The sequence below is a fragment of the Periplaneta americana genome, chromosome 15 (assembly GCF_040183065.1).
Source record: "Periplaneta americana isolate PAMFEO1 chromosome 15, P.americana_PAMFEO1_priV1, whole genome shotgun sequence".
Lineage (NCBI taxonomy): Eukaryota > Metazoa > Arthropoda > Insecta > Blattodea > Blattidae > Periplaneta > Periplaneta americana.
The window spans coordinates 174308043-174332729 of record NC_091131.1 but is presented as its reverse complement, the minus strand read 5'-3'; positions in this window follow the sequence as shown (position 1 = coordinate 174332729).

The following is a 24687-nucleotide window of genomic DNA, read 5'->3' as shown; positions in this document are numbered from 1 at the left end:
TCAGCGTACAGCGATTTCAACGATTTTACTTTTCTTATTCAACGTACAGCTATTTAAACAATAATTTTTTTGAATTCAGCGTACAGCGATTTCAACGGTTTCTCTTTTTTTTCATATTCAACGTGCAGCGATTTCAACGATTTATCTTTTCTTCGTATTCCACGTACAGCTAATTCATCCATATTTTTTGTGTTCAGAGTACAGCGATTTAAACGTTTTCCCTTGTAATCTTGTGCTACGTACAGATATTTCAACCATTTTTTCGTATTCAGCGTACAGCGATTTCAACAATTCCTCTTTTTTCGTAATCAGCCTAAAGAGACTTCAACGATTTTTTATATTCAGCGTACAGCGATTTTTACGACATTTTTGTATTCAGCGTACAGGTATTTCAATGATTTGTTTTCGTATTCAGCCTACAGCGATTTCAACGATTTCCCTTTTCTTCGTATTCAGCGTATAGCGATTTCAACGATTTTATTTTTATTCAGCGTCGAGTGATTTCAACGATTTTTTTTCGTATTCGGCATACAGCAATTTCAATTTTTTTTCGTATTTTGCTTACAGCGATTTCAACGATTTCTATTTTATCTTATTCAGCGTACAGTGATTTTAACGATTTCTCTTTTTTCGTATTCAGTCTACACTTATTTCAGCGATTTCTCTTTTTTTCGTATTCAGCCAACAATAATTTCAACGACTATTTTCTGTATTGAACGTAGAGCGATTTCAACGATTTTTTTGTATTCAGCGTACAGCGATTTCAACGATATCTCTTTTCTTCTTATTCAGCCTACAGCGATTTCAGCAATTTCTCTTTTTTATTTTTCAGAATACAGCGATTTCAACGATTTTTCTTTTTCGTATTGAACTTACAGCGATTTCGGCGATTTATCTTTTTTCGTTTTCAGCGTCCAACGATGTCAACGATTTCTCTTTTTCTTCGTATTCAATATACAGCGATTTCAACGATTTCTCTTTTTTTCGAATTCAGCGAACATCGATTGTAACGATTTTTTTCCTATTCAGCGTACATTTACCTCAACGATTTTCTTTCGTATTCAACGTAAAGCGACTTCAACGGTTTCTCATCTTTCGTATTCAATGTATAGCGATTTCAACGATTTCTCTTTTTTCGAATTCAGCGAACAACTAATTCAACTATTTTTTTGTATTGAGCGTAGAGTGATTTCAAAGTTTTTTGTATTGTGAGTACAGCAATTTCAACGATTTCTCTTTTTTCTTGTTAAGTGTGCAGCAATTTCAACGATTTCTCTTTTTTCGTATTGATCGTACAGCAATTTCAGCGATTTCACTTTTTTCGTTTTGAGAGTACAGCGATTTCAACTATTTGTATTATTTCGTGTTCAGCGTGCAGCGATTTCAACGATTTTTTCGTATTCAGCGTACAGCGATTTCAACGATTTCTATTTTTTCTTATTCAGCTTACAGTGATTTCAACGATTTCTCTTTTTTCGTATTCAGCGTACACTTATTTCAGCGATTTCTCTTTTTTTCGTATTCAGCCAACAATAATTTCAACGACTTTTTTCTGTATTGAACGTAGAGCGATTTCAACAATTTTTTTGTATTCAGCGTACAGAGATTTCAACGATTTCTCTTTTTTTCTTATTCAGCCTACATCGATTTCAGCTAGTTCTCTTTTTTCTTTTTTAGAATACAGCGATTTCAACGATTTTTCTTTCTCGTATTGAACTTAAAGCGATTTCAGCGATTTATCTTTTTTCGTTCTCAGCGTCCAGCGATGTTAACGATTTCCCTTTTTTTTCGTATTCAATATACAGCGATTTCAACGATTTCTCTTTTTTTCGAATTCAACGAACATCGATTGTAACGATTTTTTTTTATTCAGCCTCAACGATTTTCTTTCGTATTCAACGTAAAGCGACTTCAATGGTTTCTCATTTGTCGTATTCAATGTATAGCGATTTCAACGATTTCTCTTTTTTCGAATTCAACGTACAGCGAATTCAACAATTTCTCTTTATTTGCGTATTCAGCGTACAGGGATTTCATCGATATTCTTTTCGTACTCAGCTTACAGTTATTTCAGCGATCTTCTTTCGTATTCTGGGTACAGCCATTTCAAGGATTTTTTTTGTATGCAACCTACAGCGAGTTCAACGTTTTTTTTGTATTCAGCATAGAGCGATTTCAACGATTTTTCTCTTTTCGTATTCAGCGTAAAGCGATATCAACGATTTCTCTTTTTTTTTACTCAGCGTATAGCGATTTCAACGATTTGTTTCGTATTCAGCATAGAGCGATTTCAACGATTTCTCTTTTTTCGTATTCAGCCTAGAGTTATTTCAAAGATTTCTCTTTTTACCGAATTCAGCGAACAACTAATTCAACTAGTTTTTTGTATTGAGCGTAGAGGGATTTCAACGATTTTTTGTATTCAGCGTACAGCGATTTCAACGATTTCTCTTTTTTCTTGTTAACAGTGCAGCAATTTCAACGATTTCTCTTTTTTCGTATTGATCGTACAGCGATTTCACTTTTATCGTGTTCAGAGTACAGCGATTTTAACTATTTCTTTTTTTTCGTGTTCATCGTGCAGAGATTTCAACGGTTTTTTCGTATTCAGCGTACAACGATTTCAACGCTTTTTTCGTATTCAGCGTACAGCTATTTCAAGGTTTTTTCGTATTCAGCGTACACTGATTTCAACGATTTTTTTGTCGTATCCAGCGTACTGCGATTTCAACTATTTTTTCGCATTCAGCGCACTGTTATTTCTATGAAATTTTTTTGATTTTCTGCTTACAGCGATTTCTATAATTTTTCATGGCTACTTTACAGCGTCCTTTACAATTTTTTTCGTATTCAGCGTTCAGCGATATCAAAAATTTCTTTTTTTCCCATTGACCTTGGAACGATTTCTACGATTTTTGTTTCTTGTTCCCCGTATTGCGATTTCTACTACTATTTTTTTCGCATTCAGCTTTCAGCGGTTCTAACGATTTTTTTTCGCATTAATATTTCAACGATTTCATCTGCTTTTTTCCTATTCAACGCTCTGTAATGTCTATGAATTTTTTTAGTTTTCTACGTCCAGCGATTTCTACGATTTTTTTATGTCCAACGTACAGCGATTTTTAGGATTTATTATGTCAACCTTTCAGCGATTTCTACTATTTTTTTAGTATTCAGCGTACAGTTGTTACAACGATTTTCCTTCGTATTCAACGTACAGCAATTTAAACTTTTTCTATTCTTTCCTATTCATCGTACAGCGATTTCAACTATTTCTCTTTTACGTATTCAACGTAAAGCGATTTCAACTATTTCTCTTTTTTTCGTGTTCAGCGTACAGCGACTTCAAAGATATTTTTTTCGTATTCAGCGTACCGATATTTCAACGATATTCTTTCGTATTCAGCGTACAGCAATAGCAAGCATATTTTTTCGTATTCAACCTACAGTGATTTCAACTATTTTTTTCACATTCACCTTAAAGCGATTCCAACGATTTCTTTCCTATTCAGCGTACAGATAATTCAACGATTTCTCCTTTTTCGTATTCAGCGTAAAGCGATTTCATCAGTTTTTTTTCTTATTCAGCGTACAGCAATTTCAACGATATCTTACTTTTTCGTATTCAGCGTACAACGATTTCAACGGTATTTTTTCGTATTTAGCGTACAGCGTTTTCAACGATTTCTTTTCGTATTCAGCGTACAGCTGTTTCCATTATTTTTTCGTATTCAGCGTACAGCTATTTCAACAATTTTTTTCGGATTCAGTGTACAGCTATTTCAGCGATTTTTCCTTTCTTTCGTATTCAGCATACAGCGATTTCAACGATTTCTCTTTTTTCGTATCCTGCGTACACCGATTTCAAAAATTTCTCTTTTTTCGTATTCAGCATAATGCGATTTCAAAGATTTCTATTTTTTTCGTATTCAACGTACAGCGATTTCTCTTCTTTTCGTATTCAGCGTACAGCGATTTCAACGATTTCTCTTTTTTATTCAACGTACAGCTATTTAAACAATAATTTTTTGTATTCAGCGTACAGCGATTTCAACGGTTCCTCTTTTTTCGTATTCAACGTGCAGCGGTTTCAACGATTTCTCTTTTCTTCGTATTCAACGTACAGCTATTTCATCCATATTTTTTTTATTCAGAGTACATCGATTTAAACGATTTCCCTTTTATTCCTGTGCTACGTACAGATATTGCAACCATTTTTTTCGTATTCAACGTACAGCGATTTCAACAATTTCTCTTTTTTCGTGATCAGCCTAAAGAGAGTTCAACGATTATTTGTATTCAGCGTACAGCGATTTCTACGATTTTTTTGTATTCAACGTATAGATATTTTAATGATTTTTTTTCGTATTCAGCGTACAGCGATTTCAACGATTTCTCTTTTCTTCGTATTCAGCGTATAGCGATTTCAACGATTTTATTCGTATTCAGCATAGAGTGATTTCAACGATTTTTTTTCGTATTCGGTGTACAGCGATTTCAAAAACTTTTCGTATTCTGCTTACAGCGATTTCAACGATTTCTATTATTTCTTATTCAACGTACAGTGATTTCAACGATTTCGCTTTCTTCGTATTCAGCGTACACTTATTTCAGCGATTTCTCTTTTTTTTATTCGGACAACAATAATTTCAACGACTTTTTTTCTCTAATGAACGTAGAGCGATTTCGACGTTTTTTTTTCTATTCATTGTACAGCGATTTCAACGATTTCTCTTTTTTTTCTTATTCAGCCTACAGCGATTTTAGCGAATTCTCTTTTTTCTTCTTCAGAGTACAGCGATTTCAACGATTTTTCTTTTTTCGTATTGAACGTACTGCGATTTCATCGATTTCTCTTCTTTCGTTTTCAGCGTAAAGCGATATTAACGATTTCGCTTTTTTTTTTTCGTATTCAATATAGAGCAATTTCAACGATTTCTATTTTTTTCGAATTCAGCGAACATCGATTGTAACGATTTTTTTCGTATTCAGCGTAGAGTTGCCTCAACGACTTTCGTATTCAAAGTAAAGCGACTTCAACGGTTTCTCATCTTTCGTAATCAATGTATAGCGATATCAACGTTTTCTTTTTTTTTCGAATTCAACGTACAGCGATTTCAACTGTTTCTCTTTTTTTGCGTATTCAGCGTACAGCGATTTCATCGATATTCTTTTCGTACTCAGCTTACAGATATTTCAACGATCTCCTTTCGTATTCTGCGTACAGCCATTTCAAGGATTTTTTTCGTATTCAACATACAGTGATTTCAACGTTTTTTTCGTATTCAGCATAGAGTAATTTCAACAATTTTTCTCTTTTCGTATTCAGCGTAAAGCGATATCAACAATTTCTCTTTTTTTGTACTCAGCGTATAGCGATTTCAACGATTTGTTTAGTATTCAGCATAGAGCGATTTCAACGATTTCTCTTTTTTCGTATTCAGCCTACAGTTATTTCAACGATTTCTCTTTTTTTCGAATTCAGCGAACAACTAATTCAACTAGTTTTTTGTATTGAGCGTAGAGCGATTTCAACGATTTTTTTGTATTCAGCGTACAGCGATTTCAACGATATCTCTTTTCTTCTTATTCAGCCTACAGCGATTTCAGCAATTTCTCTTTTTTATTTTTCAGAATACAGCGATTTCAACGATTTTTCTTTTTCGTATTGAACTTACAGCGATTTCGGCGATTTATCTTTTTTCGTTTTCAGCGTCCAACGATGTCAACGATTTCTCTTTTTCTTCGTATTCAATATACAGCGATTTCAACGATTTCTCTTTTTTTTCGAATTCAGCGAACATCGATTGTAACGATTTTTTTCCTATTCAGCGTACATTTGCCTCAACGATTTTCTTTCGTATTCAACGTAAAGCGACTTCAACGGTTTCTCATCTTTCGTATTCAATGTATAGCGATTTCAACGATTTCTCTTTTTTCGAATTCAGCGAACAACTAATTCAACTAGTTTTTTGTATTGAGCGTAGAGTGATTTCAAAGTTTTTTGTATTCTGAGTACAGCAATTTCAACGATTTCTCTTTTTTCGTATTGATCGTACAGCAATTTCAGCGATTTCACTTTTTTCGTTTTGAGAGTACAGCGATTTCAACTATTTGTATTATTTCGTGTTCAGCGTGCAGCGATTTCAACGATTTTTTCGTATTCAGCGTACAGCGATTTCAACGATTTCTATTTTTTCTTATTCAGCTTACAGTGATTTCAACGATTTCTCTTTTTTCGTATTCAGCGTACACTTATTTCAGCGATTTCTCTTTTTTTCGTATTCAGCCAACAATAATTTCAACGACTTTTTTCTGTATTGAACGTAGAGCGATTTCAACAATTTTTTTGTATTCAGCGTACAGAGATTTCAACGATTTCTCTTTTTTTCTTATTCAGCCTACATCGATTTCAGCTAGTTCTCTTTTTTCTTTTTTAGAATACAGCGATTTCAACGATTTTTCTTTCTCGTATTGAACTTAAAGCGATTTCAGCGATTTATCTTTTTTCGTTCTCAGCGTCCAGCGATGTCAACGATTTCCCTTTTTTTTCGTATTCAATATACAGCGATTTCAACGATTTCTCTTTTTTTCGAATTCAGCGAACATCGATTGTAACGATTTTTTTTTATTCAGCCTCAACGATTTTCTTTCGTATTCAACGTAAAGCGACTTCAACGGTTTCTCATTTGTCGTATTCAATGTATAGCGATTTCAACGATTTCTCTTTTTTCGAATTCAACGTACAGCGAATTCAACAATTTCTCTTTATTTTCGTATTCAGCCTACAGGAATTTCATCGATATTCTTTTCGTACTCAGCTTACAGTTATTTCAGCGATCTTCTTTCGTATTCTGCGTACAGCCATTTCAAGGATTTTTTTTGTATGCAACCTACAGCGAGTTCAACGTTTTTTTTGTATTCAGCATAGAGCGATTTCAACGATTTTTCTCTTTTCGTATTCAGCGTAAAGCGATATCAACGATTTCTCTTTTTTTTACTCAGCGTATAGCGATTGCAACGATTTGTTTCGTATTCAGCATAGAGCGATTTCAACGATTTCTCTTTTTTTCGTATTCAGCCTAGAGTTATTTCAAAGATTTCTCTTTTTACCGAATTCAGCGAACAACTAATTCAACTAGTTTTTTGTATTGAGCGTAGAGGGATTTCAACGATTTTTTTGTATTCAGCGTACAGCGATTTCAACGATTTCTCTTTTTTCTTGTTAACAGTGCAGCAATTTCAACGATTTCTCTTTTTTCGTATTGATCGTACAGCGATTTCACTTTTTTCGTTTTCAGAGTATAGCGATTTTAACTATTTCTTTTTTTTCGTGTTCATCGTGCAACGATTTCAACGGTTTTTTCGTATTCAGCGTACAACGATTTCAACGCTTTTTTCGTATTCAGCGTACAGCTATTTCAACGTTTTTTCGTATTCAGCGTACACTGATTTCAACGATTTTTTGTCGTATCCAGCGTACTGCGATTTCAACTATTTTTTCGTATTCAGCGCACTGTTATTTCTATGAAATTTTTTTGGTTTTCTGCTTACAGCGATTTCTATAATTTTTTATGGCTACTTTACAGCGGCCTTTACAATTTTTTTCGTATTCAGCGTTCAGCGATATCAAAAATTTCTTTTTTTTCCATTGACCTTGGAACGATTTCTACGATTTTTGTTTCTTGTTCCCCGTATTATTATTACTATTGTTATCCAAATATTGAAACCCTATTTTACCTTTGGTATATTAGGGTTGTAGTTTGTTACATGTGAAATACATTATGTAGTGATAATACACAATTTTAAAGAATTAATAGTAGGTGTGAATCATAGTTACAATATAAATACACTAATTAAGAGACAGTAAACAATACTAAATACGTTATGCAATAATTACTTTCAGTTAAAACAAAATGAAGTAAAATTAGAAATTATAATCGAAGGTGTAGAGAAATTGCAAGATTATTACATTAATTTGTGATCTTATACATAATTTTAAGCAATATTAATGAGATAATGCACAGAATTGGCGTAGTTACAAATAAAATACCTATTATATAGTTGGTTTGCGATAGTAAAGAAAAAATAAAAACAAAATTACTTATGGTTACAAACTATATACCTGTCATCAAATACTCAACAATAGTAAAATCTATAATACAAACATAGTTATTGTTGTCATTACTATTATTATGTCCCAAAGATAGACACCTTGTTTTACATAGTGCATTAGGATTTTATAACATCATTAATTTATATACAATTAACAGCTACAGTCTTGCGTGGATGTGGTGTATAAACTCTGTGAATTGTTTGTAACAACATTTTTTTCTAAGAAAATGGTAAAGAGGTGTGGAGTAATTTAAATTGCAATCCGAGATATGATATCTTAAAAAGTGTCTTTTCCTTTCGAACACTGGACAGTAAAAAATCAAATGTTCAACAGTCTGATTCTCTTTGCATATGCACAGAGATTCTTCTGCACTTTTGATCCTAAATCTTTCAAAGTAGGAACCGAATTTTCCGTGGCCGGTCATAAATTGGGTGTAAAAGAAGTCGGTTGAGAACTGACTGCAACATAGTCTGTCTTGTACATTGGGAAAGAATAATTTCTTGGTCACAGAGCCTTTAACACTAGAGTTCCAGTATGTATTCCACTTGAGTGTAGTTGTGTGCTTGATCTTCTGCTTGATGTACGAAATAGGACAGGTGGAATATTTATATTCTGAGTTGGTTGAGGCCGCTTGCTTCGCTAATGTATCCGCTCTTTCGTTTCCTTCAGTACCTGTGTGGCCGCGCACCCACATTAAGCAAATACGACCTTCAAATTTAAGTATTAGGGATCTGATTTCGACGGCTATAGAATGCAAGTTGTATTTATCGTCAATGGTTTGTAAGGCAGATTGAGAGTCGCTGTGAATACATGAGTCAATCCCGTTGGTAATGCTCCATTTCACTGCTTGCAAGATGGCAAAGAGTTCTGCTTGGAACACGGAGCACATGGGCGCCAGGCGGAACGTGGCAGAGTGGACTTCAGTAGTGTTGTAGTAGGTAACAAAAGCACAGCCCACCAAGGTGACGTCGTTCTCCTTTTGCAACCGAGAGCCGTCAGTATAGATGTTGTATTCATGTCGATCTGTACATGTATTTGATGCACGGTGAAAATCTTTCGGATGACCAGTTAATTGAAAGTGTGATCTTTTTTCCACCTCAAGATATGATTCTTGTTCTATAAATATCCCATTTCTTTTCACGTTAGAGATTTCAGCTTTAGCCATGGCTGTTAAGAACAATGGTGGTATACCCGCGATCACTAGGGCTGCGTCTGTCGATGTGGTTCTGTAAGCCTTCGTGATTCGTAGAATGAATCCACGCTGGATTTGTATTAATTTATTTTGAACCCACTTTTTGTGAAGTATATTTTGAAATGCCGAGACACAGTATAATATCAATGGTTCGAAAGCGCCATGATATATTGTTCGCAATATATCAGGACTAAGACCCCAGGTTGGTCTGGTGGCCCTATGCAAAGCAGATTGAAACTGGTGTGATTTAGTGACTAGTGAATCAATATGTGCCTTAAAAGACATACGTTTGTCGAGAGTGACGCCTAAATACAAGAGTGTCTCTACTATGTCGATATCCTTCATGTCCATCTGTATGTGTGGTAGGTCGTAATTTCTTTTCCTTGTAATCAGCAAGGCTTTTGTCTTAAGAGGGTTGAACTGTAGTTTGTTGTCTTTTCCCCACTTGGATATGGAAGTCAGCGTTTCATTGGCTTTGTTTTCAATACAGTTTATATTGTCAGCTGTTATTAGGACGAGAGCGTCATCAGCATATGCTATTAATTGACAATCATTTGGCAGATCCATCTGTAGCAGGTCGTCATATAAGATATTCCAAAGCCCTGGACTACAGCAGGAACTCTGGGGACATCCTTTATTAACGTCTTTCATTAGAGTAGTAGTTCCTATCGTGAGTTGTACTTTGCGATTGCTAAAGTAATTTTTGACTAGGTTATATAGGTTTCTAGGACAACCTTTTTTCTTCAGTTGAGACATAATTTTAGGCCACCAAGCGTTGTCAAATGCCCCCGAAATGTCCAGTGATATGAGTAATCCGAACTGCCGACGTCTTAGAGTTTGATTTGCCCAGTTCACAACATGAAGCACTGCATCTTCTGTGGATTTTTGCGGTGTGAACCCATATTGATTCCCTTTTAACATATTTGTATTATACAAGTTATACATAATTCTATCTATAATAAGTTTCTCCAAGAGTTTTCCCATAACAGGTAGCAGACAGATAGGCCGATAGGCGTTTGCTGTTCGGTTATGACAGTGCGGTTTTGGTATTATTTTAACATTTGCGATTTTCCAGCAGTCAGGAAAGACTTGCAATGACATACATTTATTGAAAATACTCACAAAGAGATCGGCACAGCTCGTATGTACATTTTTAATTATATTGGCAGAGATTGCATCAATCCCTGGTGCTTTTTTATCATTCAATTTTTTTATTGCCCTCTCTACCTCTTCTGCTGTGAATTGTGGTTCATCTTCCGTGTCAGGTAACAGCTCGGATTCAAGTCTGGTACGCTTGTGCACATCCGTGTCTATAGAATCATCAGGAAAGAATTTATTGATTAGGACACTAGCTGTTTCGTATGTATTAGAGGTAAACCCGTTGTCGGTTTGGATAGTATTGAGAGATCTGTTGAAGTTCTCGGGTTTTCGACACATTTTATAAATTATACCCCATGGGTTTTGTGGACTTTGCGATGAGCAGAACTCCTTCCATGCCTTAGTTTTAGCCTGCAAAATTTTGTTTTTGTAATCTGTTTTAATGTTGTAAAATTGCTCGTATTTAATTCGAAGCGTTTCACATTTACATCGTTTGTATCGTCTGTGGCTGGCTAACACTCGTTTTCTCATTATGTTTAACTCTGCGGTCCACCAGTAGTTTTTGATCGCGGTTTGAGATTTCTTTGGCAGATGAGCTTCACATAGTTCTGTTATGTTTCTAGTCAGTTGTTCTATAGCTGAGTTAAGTGATTCCGGTGTGTTGCTATTATTAATGTTTATGGATGTTCGACGCAGTTTGAGTCGTGCTGCTCTTTGGAATCGCGACCATTTGACGTTGTTGGTTTTGTAAATGCGTGCACTTCCTGCATTAGTATATAACTTTGGTTGTAGTTTTATGTCGATTATGATTAATTCATGATCAGACATTGTGTGAAAGTCACTAACTTTCCATTCTACGATGAACGGTGTTAGAGAATGACTACATACACTCACGTCGATGAAACTCGTGGAGTTGTTGCGTCTGAAGGTAGGTTTGTTGCCAGTGTTCAGGATAGCTAAATTGTGTGAGCAACAGAAATCAAAGAATTGCTTTCCTTTAGAATCGCTAACAGGACTATTCCAAGTATGATGTTTGGCGTTGATGTCCCCTACAATTAACAGATGTTTTCCCTTAAGATCTGAGCAAATAGCCTCCAACTCATTCAGTATCTCCGAGAAGTCACAGTCCGGGTCGCAATAGATATTACAGACATATATATCTTGACCGAAAAGATCAACACATACCACTACTCTGTCAGGGGTGCAGTACTGAATAAGATTAATAACATTATTGTGTCTTGTTATTGTTGCTGCCCTTATGTTATTGCCCTGATTATTTACAGTTTCATTATTATTATGTTCGAATATGAAGGTATTAGAGCCAAATCCAGAAGCACGGTTTCGTTTGGTATTGGGTTCTTGAACACAAAGTAATTTAATTTTGTTGTCTATTGTACTGGATGAAAAATCTGCGTTATGAACCAGTTCTTGAAAAGGCGTAAGTGATTTGTGCAGGTTTTGTTGGTAAATGGTAAGTTCACCCATAGTTGATTTTGGATATTGTGATGACTATTTTCTTGTATTGGGGACACTCAAAAGAACTGGCTGGATGGTTGGTGATACAAACACTAACATCTAAAAAGCTGCTGGAATTGCTACACCTATATGTTGGAATAATCCCATTGTTAAGAATAACTAAATTGTGAGCATAGAAAAGATCATAGAACATTTTACTCCGAGCATCATCCACTGGACTGCCCCATGCACAGTGTTTTGAATTGATGTCCCCTGTGATAAACAGAGGTTTTCCCTTTAATTTCTCACATACACGCTGAAGATAGTTAAGTTCAACAGTCAGATCACGCCCTGGTTCGCAGTAAACACCACAAATGTAAATTTCAATTCCACACCAGTTCACACAAACTAAAACCAAATCGGGTGTACAATATTGAGGTAGGTGTAGTACGTGTGAGTATTTTGTAATTATAGCTGCTCTAGGTCTTTCATTGTTAGTGTCACTTCTTATCCCTGTACCGATGTACAAATTGCAGCCAGGACCAAAGCCTGCCACACGGTTTTGCGTAACATTAGGTTCCTGTACACAAAGCATTTTAATGTCAGTATCGATAACCGGTGAATGAAAGTCTGAGGTAGTTATTGAATCGTGCGTTGAAACTAATGATTTGTGCACGTTCTGATTGAAGATGGTTAGCCTAGCCATAATTAATTTTAGAAGTTATAATTTCCACAATTTTCTTGTATGCAGGGCAGTTAGTGTCAGTAGCATCATGATTAGTGGCGCACATTTCAGGATTTTTCCTACTGGACATTTTAGTGTTAAATTTCAAGCAGTTGATACATACAGTCTTTTCCTGTGGACAAATATCAAAACTGTGATCTTCTGCGCATCGCCTACAATGCCTCTCGAACGTACAATCCTTGCTTATATGGCCGTATCCACAGCATGTATAGCAGCGTGTAACAGGTATATGGTCTTTCACTGGACAACGACTGTAGCCAATGTATACCTTTCCTCCGTTCCTCATTGCATGATAGATCGTTGGAGTTACTCTGAGCACAGCAAACTGGGTTGTGTTGTCTCTGGATCTCTTCATGAATCGTATTTCCATCTGTTCACCTGAATCCAGGCAATGTTTTATTTTAGGATTTTGGTCCATAATACATTGAATCAAATCATCGTTTCCAATGCCAGCCTCAATACCATGAATTATTATTTCAGGATTTCGTTTCGTGGGTATCCTCGCCGTTAGATGTTGACTATTGGTTTCCACCTTCTTCATGAAAGCCTCACATTCTTCTTTGCTACGAAGCTCAATGACAACACTTTTATTCCTTACTTTCTTTACACTGTTGATGCCGACTTGAATTTTGTTCACAGTTGTTTCCTTAATTATTTTTAAAGTTTGTTCTGAATCTTTCACAATGTCTGGCGTTCTCGGTGACACAATTACTATATTTCTAGTCTTTGTCGGTGTTGAGACTGCTTGGGCATATGAATGAGGATGTGTGGTCTTCTGTACGTTAGCACTGGCATGTATTTCCATTAAAGAATCTTTGAAGACCACTAGAACTTAATTAATACTATTCACTGAGTTCATGACTCCCTCACACCACTTACGATCTGTCCTTTTGTCCATACTTAACACTTCAAATATCTTTTTAAATTCATTTTCTGCAGAGCAGAACAGAGATGCAACATCAATAGACATGGCCATTTGGTAGTTCAATACCACAGGTTCAGAAATCTCATACACGTGTATAATACAACTTCTGATAAAATCAATGGGATGTCTTCTCTCCGGTAGAGCGAAACCGCATGGGCATGAACTTGTTGGCGCTGACCGAGTTCCAATCACATACCTTCGGATCTTGTATCACAATTATAATTTACACTATGATGCTAATATTTGCAGAACCACAGCCCGAAAACGTACCTACAAAAACAAGCCACCCCTCCCACACAACATTTCCAGGAGGGCACTTGAGCAAATACACTTCTTAACACAAAAGTGTTATTGTTGAGGTCTTCTCCATCGCACCTATAAGGCTTCTCTCTCTCCAAATCCGACGCACCTATAAGCCTTCTCTCCCCTGATGCACGTGAATGGCTTTTCTAACACACTGCACACTGGATACCGTCTGCATACATGTAGCGATCCGTTAGCCGAACAATTTTACTTGTTAAAATTCACCCGATCCTTACTCACCACTTTAGCATTCTATATCTTAACTATAATGAATCTTACGACACTAACACTCACAGACCTACCATTTCAAATATACTTTTGAAATCCAAGCACATTTCCTACACAAATGATCAACGAACTCTCAATTACGCTGTTAACGTAACACTTGATCATCACCCTCATCACACACAAGTTGCCATCTTGGACTCCCCGTATTGCGATTTCTACTACTATTTTTTTCGCATTCAGCTTTCAGCGGTTCTAACGATTTTTTTTCGCATTAATATTTCAACGATTTCATCTGCTTTTTTCCTATTCAACGCTCTGTAATGTCTATGAATTTTTTTAGTTTTCTACGTCCAGCGATTTCTACGATTTTTTTATGTCCAACGTACAGCGATTTTTAGGATTTATTATGTCAACCTTTCAGCGATTTCTACTATTTTTTTAGTATTCAGCGTACAGTTGTTACAACGATTTTCCTTCGTATTCAACGTACAGCAATTTAAACTTTTTCTATTCTTTCCTATTCATCGTACAGCGATTTCAACTATTTCTCTTTTACGTATTCAACGTAAAGCGATTTCAACTATTTCTCTTCTTTTCGTGTTCAGCGTACAGCGACTTCAAAGATATTTTTTTCGTATTCAGCGTACCGATATTTCAACGATATTCTTTCGTATTCAGCGTACAGCAATAGCAAGCATATTTTTTCGTATTCAACCTACAGTGATTTCAACTATTTTTTTCACATTCACCTTAAAGCGATTCCAACCATTTCTTTCCTATTCAGCGTACAGCTAATTCAACGATTTCTCCTTTTTCGTATTCAGCGTAAAGCGATTTCATCAGTTTTTTTTCTTATTCAGCGTACAGCAATTTCAACGATATCTTACTTTTTCGTATTCAGCGTACAACGATTTCAACGGTATTTTTTCGTATTTAGCGTACAGCGTTTTCAACGATTTCTTTTCGTATTCAGCGTACAGCTGTTTCCATTATTTTTTCGTATTCAGCGTACAGCTATTTCAACAATTTTTTTCGGATTCAGTGTACAGCTATTTCAGCGATTTTTCCTTTCTTTCGTATTCAGCATACAGCGATTTCAACGATTTCTCTTTTTTCGTATCCTGCGTACACCGATTTCAAAAATTTCTCTTTTTTCGTATTCAGCATAATGCGATTTCAAAGATTTCTATTTTTTTCGTATTCAACGTACAGCGATTTCTCTTCTTTTCGTATTCAGCGTACAGCGATTTCAACGATTTCTCTTTTTTATTCAACGTACAGCTATTTAAACAATAATTTTTTGTATTCAGCGTACAGCGATTTCAACGGTTCCTCTTTTTTCGTATTCAACGTGCAGCGGTTTCAACGATTTCTCTTTTCTTCGTATTCAACGTACAGCTATTTCATCCATATTTTTTTTATTCAGAGTACATCGATTTAAACGATTTCCCTTTTATTCCTGTGCTACGTACAAATATTGCAACCATTTTTTTCGTATTCAACGTACAGCGATTTCAACAATTTCTCTTTTTTCGTGATCAGCCTAAAGAGAGTTCAACGATTATTTGTATTCAGCGTACAGCGATTTCTACGATTTTTTGTATTCAACGTATAGATATTTTAATGATTTTTTTCGTATTCAGCGTACAGCGATTTCAACGATTTCTCTTTTCTTCGTATTCAGCGTATAGCGATTTCAACGATTTTATCCGTATTCAGCATAGAGTGATTTCAACGAGTTTTTTTCGTATTCGGTGTACAGCGATTTCAAAAATTTTTTCGTATTCTGCTTACAGCGATTTCAACGATTTCTATTATTTCTTATTCAACGTACAGTGATTTCAACGATTTCGCTTCTTCGTATTCAGCGTACACTTATTTCAGCGATTTCTCTTTTTTTTATTCGGACAACAATAATTTCAACGACTTTTTTTCTCTAATGAACGTAGAGCGATTTCGACGATTTTTTTTTTTGTATTCATTGTACAGCGATTTCAACGATTTCTCTTTTTTTTCTTATTCAGCCTACAGCGATTTTAGCGAATTCTCTCTTTTCTTCTTCAGAGTACAGCGATTTCAACGATTTTTCTTTTTTCGTATTGAACGTACTGCGATTTCATCGATTTCTTTTCTTTCGTTTTCAGCGTAAAGCGATATTAACGATTTCGCTTTTTTTTCGTATTCAATATACAGCAATTTCAACGATTTCTATTTTTTTTCGAATTCAGCGAACATCGATTGTAACGATTTTTTTCGTATTCAGCGTAGAGTTGCCTCAACGACTTTCGTATTCAAAGTAAAGCGACTTCAACGGTTTCTCATCTTTCGTAATCAATGTATAGCGATATCAACGTTTTCTTTTTTTTTTCGAATTCACGTACAGCGATTTCAACTATTTCTCTTTTTTTGCGTATTCAGCGTACAGCGATTTCATCGATATTCTTTTCGTACTCAGCTTACAGATATTTCAACGATCTCCTTTCGTATTCTGCGTACTGCCATTTCAAGGATTTTTTTCGTATTCAACATACAGTGATTTCAACGTTTTTTTCGTATTCAGCATAGAGCAATTTCAACAATTTTTCTCTTTTCGTATTCAGCGTAAAGCGATATCAACAATTTCTCTTTTTTTGTACTTAACGTATAGCGATTTCAACGATTTGTTTCGTATTCAGCATAGAGCGATTTCAACGATTTCTCTTTTTTCGTATTCAGCCTACAGTTATTTCAACGATTTCTCATTTTTTCGAATTCAGCGAACAACTAATTCAACTAGTTTTTTAGTATTGAGCGTAGAGCGATTTCAACGATTTTTTTGTATTCAGCGTACAGCGATTTCAACGATTTCTCTTTTTTCTTGTTAAGAGTGCAGCAATTTCAACGACATCCCTTTTTTCGTATTGATCGTACAGCGATTTCACCGATTTCACTTTTTTCGTTGTCACAGTACAGCGATTTCAACTATTTCTTTTTTTCGTGTTCAGCGTACAGCAATTTCAACGATTTTTTCGTATTCTACGTACAGTGATTTCAACGATTTTTTTCGTATTCAGCGTACAGCTATTTCAACGTTTTTTTCGTATTTAGCCTACAGTGATTTCAGCGATTTTTGTCGTATCCAGCGTACTGCGATTTCAACTATTCTTTCATATTCAGCGCACTGTTATTTCTACGAAATTTTTTTGGTTTTCTGCGTATAGCGATTTCTATAATCATTTTATGACTACTTTACAGTGGCCTTTACAAATTTTTTCGTATTCAGCGTTCAGCGATATCAAAAATTCCTTTTTTCCCATTGACCTTACAACGATTTCTACGATTTTTGTTTCTTGTTCACCGTACAGTGATCTCTGCTACTATTTTTTTCGCATTCAGCTTTCAGCGGTTCTAACGATTTTTTTTTTCGCATTAATCTGTCAACGATTTCACCTGTTTTTTTCGTATTCAACGCTCTGTAGTTTCTATGAATTTTTATTAGTTATCTACGTCCAGCGATTTCTACGATTTTTTTATGTCCAACGTTGAGCGATTTTTACGATTTTTTTATGTCAACCTTTCAGCGATTTCTACTACTTTTTTAGTGTTCAGCGTACTGTTGTTTCAACGATTTTGTTTCTTATTCAACGTACACCGATTTCAACGTTTTCTCTTTTTTCGTATTCATCTTACAGCAATATCAACTATTTCTCTTTTTTCTTATTCAACGTAAAGCGATTTCAACTATTTCTCTTTTTTTCGTGTTCAGCGTACAGCGACTTCAACGATATTTTTTTCCGTATTCAGCGTACAGATATTTCAACGATATTCTTTCGTATTCAGCGTACAGCAATATCAAGGATATTTTTTCGTAGTCAACCTACAGCGATTTCAACGACTTTTTTCACATTCAGCGTAAAGTGACTTCAACGATTTCTTTCCTATTCAGCGTACAGCTATTTCAACGATTTCTTCCATTTTCGTATTCAGAAGACAACGATTTCAACGGTATTTTTTTGTGTTTGGCGTACAGCTGTCTCAAATATTTTTTTCGTATTCAGCGTACAGCTATTTGAACAATTTTTTTCGGATTCAGTGTACAGCTATTTCAGCGATTTTTTCTTTCTCTCGTATTCAGTATACAGCGATTTCAACGATTTCTCTTTTTTCGTATTCAGCATAATGCGATTACAAAGATTTCTATTTTTTTCGTATTCAACGTACAGCGATTTCTCTTTTTTCGTATTCAGCGTACAGCGATTTCAACGATTTCTCTTTTTTTATTCAACGTACAGTTATTTAAACAATATTTTTTTTGTATTCAGCGTACAGCGATTTCAACGGTTTCTCTTTTTTCGTATTCAACCTGCAGCGATTTCAAAGATTTCTCTTTTCTTCGTATTCAACGTACAGCTATTTCATCTATATATTTTTGTATTCCGAGTACAGCGATTTAAACAATTTCCCTTTCATTCGTGTGCTACGTACAGATATTTCAACCATTTTTTCGTATTAAGCGTACAGCGATTTCAACAATTTCTCTTTTTTCGTAATCAGCCTAAGGAGATTTCAACTATTTTTTGTATACAGCGTACAGCGATTTCTACGATTTTTTTGTATTCGGCGTACAGATATGTCAACGATTTTTTTCGTATTCAGCATACAGCGATTTCGACGCTTTCTCTTTTCTTCGTATTCAGCGTATAGCGATTTCAACCATTTTATTCGCATTCAGCGTTGAGTGATTTCAACGATTTTTTTTCGTATTCGGCGTTCATTGATTTCAAAGATTTTTTCGTATTCTGCTTACAGCGATTTCAACGATTTCTCTTTTTTCCTTATTCAGCGTACAGTGATTTCAACGATTTCTCTTTTTTCGAATTCAGCGTACAGCTATTTAAACAATAATTTTTTTTGTATTCAGCGTACAGCGATTTCAACGGTTTCTCTTTTTTTCGTATTCAACGTGCAGCACTTTTAACGATTTCTCTTTTCGTATTCAACGTACAGTTATTTGATCCATATTTTTTTGTATTCAGACTACAGCGATTTAAACGATTTCCCTTTTATTCGTGTGCTACGTACAGATAATTCAACCATTTTTTCGTATTAAGCGTACAGAGATTTCAAAGATTTTTTTCGTATTCTCCTTACAGCGATTTCAACGATTTCTCTTTTTTTCTTATTCAGCGTACAGTGATTTCAACGATTTCTCTTTTTTCGTAATCAGCGTACACTTATTTCAGCGATTTCTCTTTTTTTCGTATTCAGTCAACAATAATTTCTACGACTTTTTTCTGTATTGGACGTAGAGCGTTTTCAACGATTATTTTCGTATTCAGCGTACAGCGAATTCAACGATTTCTCTTGTTTCGTATACAGCGTACAACGATTTCAACGATTTCCTTTTTTCGTGTTCAGCGTACAGCAATTTCAACGATTTTTTCGTATTCTACGTACAGTGATTTCAACGATTTTTTTCGTATTCAGCGTACAGCTATTTCAACGTTTTTTTCGTATTTAGCCTACAGTGATTTCAGCGATTTTTGTCGTATCCAGCGTACTGCGATTTCAACTATTCTTTCATATTCAGCGCACTGTTATTTCTACGAAATTTTTTTGGTTTTCTGCGTATAGCGATTTCTATAATCATTTTATGACTACTTTACAGTGGCCTTTACAAATTTTTTCGTATTCAGCGTTCAGCGATATCAAAAATTCCTTTTTTCCCATTGACCTTACAACGATTTCTACGATTTTTGTTTCTTGTTCACCGTACAGTGATCTCTGCTACTATTTTTTTCGCATTCAGCTTTCAGCGGTTCTAACGATTTTTTTTTCGCATTAATCTGTCAACGATTTCACCTGTTTTTTTCGTATTCAACGCTCTGTAGTTTCTATGAATTTTTATTAGTTATCTACGTCCAGCGATTTCTACGATTTTTTTGTGTCCAACGTTGAGCGATTTTTACGATTTTTTTATGTCAACCTTTCAGCGATTTCTACTACTTTTTTAGTGTTCAGCGTACTGTTGTTTCAACGATTTTGTTTCTTATTCAACGTACACCGATTTCAACGTTTTCTCTTTTTTCGTATTCATCTTACAGCAATATCAACTATTTCTCTTTTTTCTTATTCAACGTAAAGCGATTTCAACTATTTCTCTTTTTTTCGTGTTCAGCGTACAGCGACTTCAACGATATTTTTTTCCGTATTCAGCGTACAGATATTTCAACGATATTCTTTCGTATTCAGCGTACAGCAATATCAAGGATATTTTTTCGTAGTCAACCTACAGCGATTTCAACGACTTTTTTCACATTCAGCGTAAAGTGACTTCAACGATTTCTTTCCTATTCAGCGTACAGCTATTTCAACGATTTCTTCCAATTTCGTATTCAGAAGACAACGATTTCAACGGTATTTTTTTGTGTTTGGCGTACAGCTGTCTCAAATATTTTTTTCGTATTCAGCGTACAGCTATTTGAACAATTTTTTTCGGATTCAGTGTACAGCTATTTCAGCGATTTTTTCTTTCTCTCGTATTCAGTATACAGCGATTTCAACGATTTCTCTTTTTTCGTATTCAGCATAATGCGATTACAAAGATTTCTATTTTTTTCGTATTCAACGTACAGCGATTTCTCTTTTTTCGTATTCAGCGTACAGCGATTTCAACGATTTCTCTTTTTTTATTCAACGTACAGTTATTTAAACAATATTTTTTTTGTATTCAGCGTACAGCGATTTCAACGGTTTCTCTTTTTTCGTATTCAACCTGCAGCGATTTCAAAGATTTCTCTTTTCTTCGTATTCAACGTACAGCTATTTCATCTATATATTTTTGTATTCCGAGTACAGCGATTTAAACAATTTCCCTTTTATTCGTGTGCTACGTACAGATATTTCAACCATTTTTTCGTATTAAGCGTACAGCGATTTCAACAATTCCTCTTTTTTCGTAATCAGCCTAAGGAGATTTCAACTATTTTTTGTATACAGCGTACAGCGATTTCTACGATTTTTTTGTATTCGGCGTACAGATATGTCAACGATTTTTTTCGTATTCAGCATACAGCGATTTCGACGCTTTCTCTTTTCTTCGTATTCAGCGTATAGCGATTTCAACCATTTTATTCGCATTCAGCGTTGAGTGATTTCAACGATTTTTTTTCGTATTCGGCGTTCATTGATTTCAAAGATTTTTTCGTATTCTGCTTACAGCGATTTCAACGATTTCTCTTTTTTCCTTATTCAGCGTACAGTGATTTCAACGATTTCTCTTTTTTCGAATTCAGCGTACAGCTATTTAAACAATAATTTTTTTGTATTCAGCGTACAGCGATTTCAACGGTTTCTCTTTTTTTCGTATTCAACGTGCAGCACTTTTAACGATTTCTCTTTTCGTATTCAACGTACAGTTATTTGATCCATATTTTTTTGTATTCAGACTACAGCGATTTAAACGATTTCTCTTTTATTCGTGTGCTACGTACAGATAATTCAACCATTTTTTCGTATTAAGCGTACAGAGATTTCAAAGATTTTTTTCGTATTCTCCTTACAGCGATTTCAACGATTTCTCTTTTTTTCTTATTCAGCGTACAGTGATTTCAACGATTTCTCTTTTTTCGTAATCAGCGTACACTTATTTCAGCGATTTCTCTTTTTTTCGTATTCAGTCAACAATAATTTCTACGACTTTTTTCTGTATTGGACGTAGAGCGTTTTCAACGATTATTTTCGTATTCAGCGTACAGCGAATTCAACGATTTCTCTTGTTTCGTATACAGCGTACAACGATTTCAACGATTTCTTTTTTTCGTGTTCAGCGTACAGCAATTTCAACGATTTTTTCGTATTCTACGTACAGTGATTTCAACGATTTTTTTCGTATTCAGCGTACAGCTATTTCAACGTTTTTTTCGTATTTAGCCTACAGTGATTTCAGCGATTTTTGTCGTATCCAGCGTACTGCGATTTCAACTATTCTTTCATATTCAGCGCACTGTTATTTCTACGAAATTTTTTTGGTTTTCTGCGTATAGCGATTTCTATAATCATTTTATGACTACTTTACAGTGGCCTTTACAAATTTTTTCGTATTCAGCGTTCAGCGATATCAAAAATTCCTTTTTTCCCATTGACCTTACAACGATTTCTACGATTTTTGTTTCTTGTTCACCGTACAGTGATCTCTGCTACTATTTTTTTCGCATTCAGCTTTCAGCGGTTCTAACGATTTTTTTTTCGCATTAATCTGTCAACGATTTCACCTGTTTTTTTCGTATTCAACGCTCTGTAGTTTCTATGAATTTTTATTAGTTATCTACGTCCAGCGATTTCTACGATTTTTTTATGTCCAACGTTGAGCGATTTTTACGATTTTTTTATGTCAACCTTTCAGCGATTTCTACTACTTTTTTAGTGTTCAGCGTACTGTTGTTTCAACGATTTTGTTTCTTATTCAACGTACACCGATTTCAACGTTTTCTCTTTTTTCGTATTCATCTTACAGCAATATCAACTATTTCTCTTTTTTCTTATTCAACGTAAAGCGATTTCAACTATTTCTCTTTTTTTCGTGTTCAGCGTACAGCGACTTCAACGATATTTTTTTCCGTATTCAGCGTACAGATATTTCAACGATATTCTTTCGTATTCAGCGTACAGCAATATCAAGGATATTTTTTCGTAGTCAACCTACAGCGATTTCAACGACTTTTTTCACATTCAGCGTAAAGTGACTTCAACGATTTCTTTCCTATTCAGCGTACAGCTATTTCAACGATTTCTTCCATTTTCGTATTCAGAAGACAACGATTTCAACGGTATTTTTTTTGTGTTTGGCGTACAGCTGTCTCAAATATTTTTTTCGTATTCAGCGTACAGCTATTTGAACAATTTTTTTCGGATTCAGTGTACAGCTATTTCAGCGATTTTTTCTTTCTCTCGTATTCAGTATACAGCGATTTCAACGATTTCTCTTTTCTCGTATTCAGCATAATGCGATTACAAAGATTTCTATTTTTTTCGTATTCAACGTACAGCGATTTCTCTTCTTTTCGTGTTCAGCGTACAGCGATTTCAACGATTTCTCTTTATTTATTCAACGTACAGTTATTTAAACAATATTTTTTTTGTATTCAGCGTACAGCGATTTCAACGGTTTCTCTTTTTTCGTATTCAACCTGCAGCGATTTCAAAGATTTCTCTTTTCTTCGTATTCAACGTACAGCTATTTCATCTATATATTTTTGTATTCCGAGTACAGCGATTTAAACAATTTCCCTTTTATTCGTGTGCTACGTACAGATATTTCAACCATTTTTTCGTATTAAGCGTACAGCGATTTCAACAATTCCTCTTTTTTCGTAATCAGCCTAAGGAGATTTCAACTATTTTTTGTATACAGCGTACAGCGATTTCTACGATTTTTTTGTATTCGGCGTACAGATATGTCAACGATTTTTTTCGTATTCAGCATACAGCGATTTCGACGCTTTCTCTTTTCTTCGTATTCAGCGTATAGCGATTTCAACCATTTTATTCGCATTCAGCGTTGAGTGATTTCAACGATTTTTTTTCGTATTCGGCGTTCATTGATTTCAAAGATTTTTTCGTATTCTGCTTACAGCGATTTCAACGATTTCTCTTTTTTCCTTATTCAGCGTACAGTGATTTCAACGATTTCTCTTTTTTCGAATTCAGCGTACAGCTATTTAAACAATAATTTTTTTGTATTCAGCGTACAGCGATTTCAACGGTTTCTCTTTTTTTCGTATTCAACGTGCAGCACTTTTAACGATTTCTCTTTTCGTATTCAACGTACAGTTATTTGATCCATATTTTTTTGTATTCAGACTACAGCGATTTAAACGATTTCCCTTTTATTCGTGTGCTACGTACAGATAATTCAACCATTTTTTCGTATTAAGCGTACAGAGATTTCAAAGATTTTTTTCGTATTCTCCTTACAGCGATTTCAACGATTTCTCTTTTTTTCTTATTCAGCGTACAGTGATTTCAACGATTTCTCTTTTTTCGTAATCAGCGTACACTTATTTCAGCGATTTCTCTTTTTTTCGTATTCAGTCAACAATAATTTCTACGACTTTTTTCTGTATTGGACGTAGAGCGTTTTCAACGATTATTTTCGTATTCAGCGTACAGCGAATTCAACGATTTCTCTTGTTTCGTATACAGCGTACAACGATTTCAACGATTTCTTTTTTTCGTATTCAGCATAATGCGATTTCAAAAATTTCTATTTTTTCGTATTCAAAGTACAGCGATTTCTGTTCTTTCCGTATTCAGCGTACAGCGATTTCAACGATTTCTCTTTTTTATTCAACGTACAGCTATTTAAACAATAATTTTTTTGTATTCAGCGTACAGCGATTTCAACCGTTTCCCTTTTTTTCTTATTCAACGTGCAGCGATTTCAACGATTTCTCTTTTCTTCGTATTCAACTTAGAGCTATTTCATCCATATTTTTTTGTACTCAGAGTACAGCGATTTAAACGATTTCAACCATTTTTTCGTATTCAGCGTACAGCAATTTCAACAATTTCTCTTTTTTCGTAATCAGCCTAAAGAGATTTCAACGTTTTTTTGTATTCAGCGTACAGCGATTTCAACGGTTTCT